The 8,401-nt window shown below is 35.7% G+C and overlaps 1 long non-coding RNA gene across 1 annotated transcript; it reads left to right on the top strand.

Annotated features, from left to right (window-relative positions):
- The first annotated feature begins 5,650 nt into the window (after positions 1-5,650).
- LOC131600502 (uncharacterized) lies at positions 5,651-8,401 on the top strand. The gene is made up of 2 exons (XR_009283160.1): positions 5,651-5,773; positions 8,187-8,401. It is a non-coding gene; the product is annotated as an uncharacterized LOC131600502 (long non-coding RNA).

The raw sequence follows: 8,401 nt of genomic DNA, 5'->3' as shown, positions 1-8,401 counted from the left end.
TGATATGACAAAAAAGGGGGAGAAATACTGTGATAAATGATTTGATTTAATTAGTTGCATTCACTAACAAGAACTGCAAGTTCTATATGGTTTAAGTGTTTTGCAGGTACAGAAAAGTGAAGTGAATCTTCAGAAGCAAACACTAGAAGCAAGACCATAAGAAGCGTTATTCTGTAAAAGGAATAAGCTCTTGGAAACTGAAGCAAGCTGAGTGCTGTCAAGCTTCAGGAATCAGAAGCACGATCAGAAGCACTTATAATAGAATTTGAATATCATTGTCTATCTTGTTCTGACAAAATTCTATTTGCTCTGATACATATAATGTTATGGCTCTGACACATTATTTGCTCTGATACACGTTTTTAGCCAAAATGCTCTGATACATTTGGCTCTGATACATTTTATGTTCTAACTCGTTCATGCTGACTTTTGTCGTTTAGTTTTGTTCTGTAACATTTCAGGATGTAGAGATGCTCTGATGATGCTCTGGTACATTCAACAATGTTCTGATACAAATCTAGCATGAAGTGATGTTGGTAGACATTCAAAGTTCTGAAGCTATCCGAGGGAAGCAGAAATCAGAAGATGTGAATGTTCTAAAAGATCCAGAAAACTCAAGTTCTGAAGCTGTCCTGAATGGAAGCAGAAATCAGAAGCTGTGAATGTTCTAAAAGATCAAAGAAATTCAAGTTCTGAAGCTGTCCTGAATGGAAGCAGAAGTCAGAAGCTGTGAATGTTCTGAAGATCAAAGAAATTCAAGTTCTGAAGCTGTCCACGATGGAAGCAGGAATCAGAAGCTGTGAGTGTTCTAAGGATCCAAAGAAATTCAAGTTCTGAAGCTGTCCAATGGAAGCAGAAGTCAGAAGCTATGAATTCTCTGAAGGCAGAAGCTTATATGATCGTCTCTACCGAAATAATCAGGGAAGTCTTTTATCAAAGTTCTTCGAGTATTTATTTTAGGGGGAGATTATTTATCTCAGGGGGAGATTGTTAATCTCAGGGGGAGACATATTCATATGCTTATGCTATAGCTGTGTAATTTGTCTTTTGCCGTCTACTCTTTCTGATCGCAAATTCATATCATTTATATATGTTTTTGTCATCATCAAAAAGGGGGAGATTGTTAGAACAAGATTTGTTCTTATCAATTATCTTAGTTTTGATGATAACAATAATATGAATTTTGCTTAAGATAATATGGTACTCTAATCCAATGCAATTTCCCTTTCAGGAAATATATAAAGAGTACGCATAATTCAGCGCTCAGAAGTTGTGTCTCAAATGGTTCAGAATGCAACATCAGAACATGGTCTGGCAAGACATCAGAAGATGGTCGAAGCAGAATCAGAACATGGGTCTATGGAAGCATCAGAAGAACATGAGATCAGAAGCACTGAAGATCAGAAGATGGTATCACGCAACAGAAGCACTTCAAGGTCAGAAGATCAGAAGATGCTATGCACCAAGCTGTTTGACTCTGATGATAATCAAACGTCGTATTCACAAACATCAGATCAGAAGGAAGTACAGGTGGCAGACTACGCTGACTGACAAAAGGAACGTTAAAGCTACTAAAGGCTACGTCAGTAGACACAGCGTGAACAAGGCTCGAGGTAGTTGACAAAAGCGTATAACATTAAATGCAATGCTGTACGGAACACGCAAAGCATTAAATGCACTCAACGGTCATCTTCTCAACGCCTATAAATATGAAGTTCTGATGAGAAGCAAGGTTACCAATTCTTAACAACTCTGAACGAAAATAAACCTGCTCAAACGCTATTCAATCAAAGCTCAGAATCTTCATCAAAACTCACTACATTGCTTTTGTAATATCTTAGTGAGATTAAGCTTAAACGTTAAGAGAAATATCACAGTTGTGATTATCGCTTTTAAGAAGCATTTGTAAACTCTTGAATAGATTACATTAAGTTGTAAGGAACTAGAGTGATCGTGTGATCAGTATACTCTAGGAAGTCTTAGCAGTTGGCTGAGCAGTTTGTAACTAGAGTGATCGTGTTGATCAGAATACTCTAGGGAAGTCTTAGGAGTGAACTAAGCCTAGAGTGATCGTGTTGATCAGTAGACTCTAGAAAAGTCTTAGAGGGTATCTAAGCAGTTGTTCCTGGAGTGATCAAGTTGTGATCAGAATACTCTGGAAGACTTAGTTGCGGACTAAGTGGAAAACCATTGTAATCCGTGCGATTAGTGGATTAAATCCTCAGTTGAGGTAAATCATCTCTGCGGGGGTGGACTGGAGTAGCTTCGTTAACAGCGAACCAGGATAAAAATAACTGTGCAATTTATTTTTATCGTCCAAGATTTAAAGTCACACTTATTCAATCCCCCCCTTTCTAAGTGTTTTTCTATCCTTCAAGAGGGTATTTATAGCCCTCTGCGCTGGGTCATGATCTCGCTATTGGCCTGGATTTCCAGACCCAACTAGGAGACTGCCAGATTTCCTAGGCGGAAATATCGAAGATGCGTGAGTGCTCTCCGTCCTGATCAACCACTCTGAAGTTTAAGGGAGACACAGTCTTTTAGGGACCACGTGGACTCCGTATTATTCAGGGGGTTGGATGTGAAGGAACCCTATGAGGAGAAGGTCCTCGGCAGAGAAGGTGCTCGCGGGGAGCGCGCTTGACATGCTCGGGTTCAGGTGAGGAGGCAGGTCCTCGTCGGGTGGGGTGCTCGCGGGGAGCAGTCATGTCGAGCACCAAGTAGGTTACTCTAGTAGTCGGGCACTGTTTGTCCCTTATGGGCTCAGGGATGGTCTGGACCTCCAAGATTAAGTAGGCCGAAAGTAGAATGGGGGCGAATCTTGGCCCAATCCAGAACAATAATAAATTCAATATGTCTAATAACTATAACTATTTATAAATATAACTAATAACTATATAAATTCAATATGTCTAATAGCTATAAATATTTATAAATATAACTGATGAGTATAAATATTTACAAATATTTTCTTGATTAAAACAAAAAATGTATTGTGGTGATAGTGATTCGTGAAAATAATGAGTTTCAGTGAGAAAATTCACATGAGTTGGTAATATCACTCTCAACTTGAAATAATTATTGATTAAAATAAAATAGGTATTACGTGGTAGTGACCCTTAAAATGAAATAGGTATTACGTTGGTAGTGACCCGTAAAATAAAAAAATTTGATTGTTGCTAATATATAATTATTACTATAAAATCACTAAGAAATAAAAATATTTAAAAATAAATATGTAACAAATCACCAACATAATAAATCATATATATCTAATAACAAAAAATATTATTAATAATTATTAATATTTATAAATATTTTATTGATTAAAATAAAAAAGAATTACAGTGAAACTGACTTGTGCATCCGCACTAAATGAATTGATATCTTAAATAAAAGTCAAAGAAAAATGTATTACGGAAGAGTTGAACTTACACGGTTACACCTAAATTTGTTGAATATATTTTGCTATTCAGTTAACTTTAAAAAAATGCAATGTTTTATACATGATAGTTTCATATTGAGAAATGCTAAGTATACACCAAAAAGCTACACCTACACCTTATTTATATACCATTATACATACTCTTGTTTTTTTTAATAATTTTTTTTTGTATTTTGATTTTGTGTAACACTAAAATGATTTGAAATATCTACGGTGTAAGCATGGTGTAAGCATTTTGAGTGTAAGCATAGCAATGCTCTTTCATATTTGCAATGCATGACGTATAGTTACTGTTTAGAGAATTGCACATGTGATTATAATATTTTTTTTTTGATTCCAAACAAACTTCATTAACAAGCAGAAACAACATTACAAGGAAGGTGATTCACACTTGGTATATGACCAGTCCAGGTTCTAGAGCCTAGGGACTTGCCAAGACCAACTAAAAGATGAGCATCACCATTGAAAGTTCTTCTAATAAACATAATTGTTACACTATTAAAGCCAGACATTAAATTCCTACAGTCAGCTATAATGGGATCAAGATCAGCGTTAAACACCACTCCATTGATACAATCCACCACGGCAAGCGCATCCGACTGCATCACCACATCGTTAAGCCCCAAGTCTTTTGCTACCTGTAGGGACCAGCAAATAGCCAGCAGCTCTGCGTTGGAGGCGTCGGTAAAGCTACTTATTCTTTTGGTAGCAGCCAAGAAAATGTTCGATGTAGGGTCCCTAATTATACAGCCAAAGCACACAATACCGTCATCGAAGCACCCTGCATCAGTTTGCACAATCCAGCCATGCTTCTTGTTAGAGTTAATCTCGGCGTTATAGCCCACTTTATCCGAATCTGAACCAGTCTCAGCTTCTTCTTGGATAGAACTCCAAATCTCCGCCGCGGTAACACAGGGGTCCGGCTTAATACCTTGAAACACAACACAATTGCGAACCTGCCATATTTTCCACAAACTAACTGCGACAGATTGGAAAAGGAGAGAATCTTTGTTAGAGCATATGTGACACAGCCAGTCCAGAATTTCACCTTCTTCCGGCACACGAATTCCCAACGGGCTAGAGAAGAACGTTCTTTTAACGAAGTCACATCGAAGGAACAAATGGGTAGAGGTTTCAGCGCCAGAATTGCACAGGGGGCATAAACCATCAGAGGGAGTACCTTTCCGACGCAGGTTCTCTTTCGTGGGCAGGATGTCCTTGGTGAGCCTCCATAAAAAGTTCCTGATCCTAGGATTCACATTCAGCTTCCATAACAGCTTCCATAATTGTTTGCTACCATTGGAGGACGATCCCGGTTTCTCTATGCGTTTCTGTTTTCCCAACCAATTATATGCCGTTTTGACCGAATAGTTACCGTCAGCTTCATGATGCCAAATAAGCTTATCTTCTCTGGGATTAAGGGGCAAAGAGATACTGCAAATGTGGTTGACATCAAGGGTACTGAAGTTCGCCCTTAAAATGTCCATATTCCAAGAAGCATGATCAAAATCAATGAGAGCACTAACCTTGGTGGTCGAATCCAGTACACGGGCCGGTGAGGAGATTTGAAAGCCCGGTAGCGAAGGAATCCATCTATCCCCTCCAATTTTCACTTTTTCACCATTACCAATCCGCCAACGGGAACCATTAACAACTACTTCCTTCGAGCTCAGGATGCTGCGCCACGCAAAGCTTGGTAAAAAACCACACTCAGCCTCAGTTATGGAACACCGGGGATAGTAACGACCTTTAAAGAATCGCTCCATGAGAGAACCGTCAGCTTGCAACAGCCGCCAAAACTGTTTCCCTAAAAGGCTAGTATTAAAATCACGGATACCCCGAAAACCAATTCCTCCATCTGTAACACCCCGAATTTAATTAAATTGGTTAATTAAATTATTGAAGGATTTAAATATTTGATTTAGTCAAAATTGAATTGTCGGTGTTATTTAAGGGCAAATTTGGAATTATTAAATTGAAGTCGGAAAATAATATTAAGAATAATATTATTTATAAGTCGGAATTATTATATTGAAGGAATTATTATTATAAGTGATATTTTGGTTATTGAGTTATATCTCTTATTGGGCCTAAATTGATTTTGGAGGATATTAAATAAATAAGAGTTGTTAACCTCTAAGCCCAAATTGGATTTTAAATTAGGGTTTTAGAGATGAGAAAGAGTAGTTGTCATTTTTTGAAGAACACAAGAATAGAGGGGAAAGAGGCAAGACTATGAAGAAGAAGAATGAGCTTGAAGATTTACATCCATGGTGCCAAATCGGAAGAGCAATCGGAGACCCAACAAGTTACTTCAAATTGAATAAGGTAAGGGTGGGATTCTCTTCCTATAATGGGGCTTATGAGCAATTGTATGTGGGAATTGGGTGTGTATATTTATTGTATTATCTTGTGTTGATTGTTGCTGCTGTGCATTAGAAATATAAATTTAATTTAGAAAGAAACTGACTAAGACTCCCTGCATTCTGAAAATGACTGGAAAATGAGAGAGATGTAACACGCCGGCATGCACACATGCTTGACGGCCGACAATGAAAATAAACAGTGAGATTTACAAACAGCACCTGTGCTAAAACAGTTAACACTTGTGCCTTGGGATCTCATGCTGTGACGTACGGCAACCCCATTAAGTTAATCACGTTTTGGTTTTCATGAGCTTAAGAGACATGAATGTTTATGTGGTGGAATTGTTAATTTTCAAATGGTAGTTTCAATGATTATATATATATTTTTTATGTATAGTTTCAACTAACTTTTAATGGAACAAAGTAAGTAATGAAATGATATTGTTTTACTTTATGTGTGCAGCTTTGTTCTACATGCTCTGCTTGTTTCTTTATGTCCTGTTTTAATATATGTTACTCTGTTTCACGTTTTGATATAGTATTATCTAAGGAGAATGTATAATAGCATATATATATTGGAAAAGAACTACAATATGAAATAAAATGTAACTGAAACAGAAATAGTAGAATAATGAAATTGTGAACACTAGGTAGTATATAACCAATAAATTCCAAACAGTCTCGTTTGATCGAAATAGCCGAATTAAGCGGTATAATTAATTGTTCGGAATTTGATGAAGATTTACGTGGTAGCTAAATTTAATTAGTACATTGACATGGTGGTGTTATTTTGTTGAAATTGTGATATTTTACGAATCGACTGAAATTGTGCTTGGTTTAAATATTCTTTATAAATAAATTATAATAATTTAATAGAATTGTCAATAGAGTTGTTAGAGTTGTCAATAGAGTTGTTAGAGTCGACAATAAGTTGTCAGAGTTGTTTTGAATTATTAAGAGTCATATTTTTTATTTGTTTTGAGTAATTCTGACATGTTTAGAGTTGTCAGTGTATAACGTCGGTGTTTGTTTTTTTTCATTGGAACCTTAACAATTCGTATCTTTTGAACCGTAACTCCGTTTGAGTCTCCGTTCGAGGCGTTAGAAAGCTAGCGTGATATTCTTTTCAATAAAAATGGTCTTTAACAATAGAATGCTAGAAATTGGAAATGGAGTAGAAATAGAAGTTAATTAAATTAATATAGTGTGATTATTAATTGGTTGATTAAATTAATAGTTGAATTAATTTCAATGTGTTTAATTGATTAGAATATAATTTGGAATTAGATTAACTATTTGGTTTGTCGATAAATTACGATATTTTGAGAATTTATCCGTAATTGTGTTTTGATTGAATATGTATGTTGAGAAATATATATTATTATGTCAATGATATTGTTTTGATATTGATTCTCTGTGGGTAGTTGGATAGCATTAATTTTAATGATTAATTGCTTGATTTTAAATGTGTATGTTCATATATAATGGGCAAAATGAGAATTAACATGAGATAGTATGGTTACTAGTGTTAATTGGATTTTGTGAATCGTAATTGATTAATTGACCTTTTATATGTGAATGATATGTATGTGTTGTGAATGTTGTGTACAATTGGTGGATAATTCATCGAGTTGAATTATTGTGATATGCTAAATATTAAGATGGTAGAGATGATCTTAATTGCATATGTTTGATTAACATTGTACATACATTCATATCATGGATGCCTTGAAACAAAGGTGGTTTGCTTTGAAACATAAGCGTGGCTTGGATTCTAGAGTGAATCGGAAAGCGGTAAACTATATGTTTACATTTGGTGGCTTTGGTCTTGTCCGGATCTGAAGCGTGGCTAGATTCTATATGAATCGGAAGCGGTGGAACTTTGGGTCCACATTGGGTACCACATGCATAGAGTCACATGTCTTGCATTGAGTCACATTGAGGTTAAGTGATGTTTGAATATATGCATTTATGTGATTGTCATGTGTACATGAGATGTGATAATTGATATTGGTGATGTTTTGATATATAATTGGTTAAACGTGTGAATATGTGATAATGATGGATTGTGTATATATTTGTGATAATAGTATTGAATCTTTTGAGTATTATACTATTGAATTTTGTGCTTACTTGAATATGTGAAATTTATTAGATGATACTATTTACATAATTATGACTTGTTGTGCGATGAAAAGTATGAGAGATTAATGAGATGTGGAAGTATGATGTGTATGGTAACTGTTGATACTTGCGATGTAATGATTTTATATGCCTGAATCCTAATATATAATTTATCATGCGCTCACTTATATGATTTGATATCTCACCCTTTTCTCTTGTTTCGCCGTTGCCTTTATATTGGTAACGTGCAGGTATTCAAGTACGAAGACTTAGTTGTCGTTACTCGAGTCGGTTGTCGCTCTGATACGTAGCACTCTGGGGGGAACGACTTATGTCATTCATGATGTTGTTGTTTAATTGTTTCATTTTGGTTGGACAAAATGATAAGTTAACTAAAAATATTTTATTGAATACTTGTTTAAGTGATTCCGCTGTGTTTTAATAAAATAAGTTATTCTGTTTCAAA

This window comes from Vicia villosa, linkage group LG4 (genome assembly GCF_029867415.1).
Source record: "Vicia villosa cultivar HV-30 ecotype Madison, WI linkage group LG4, Vvil1.0, whole genome shotgun sequence".
In the NCBI taxonomy this organism is placed as follows: Eukaryota; Viridiplantae; Streptophyta; class Magnoliopsida; order Fabales; family Fabaceae; genus Vicia; species Vicia villosa.
This window is presented reverse-complemented; position numbering and strand designations above follow the sequence as displayed.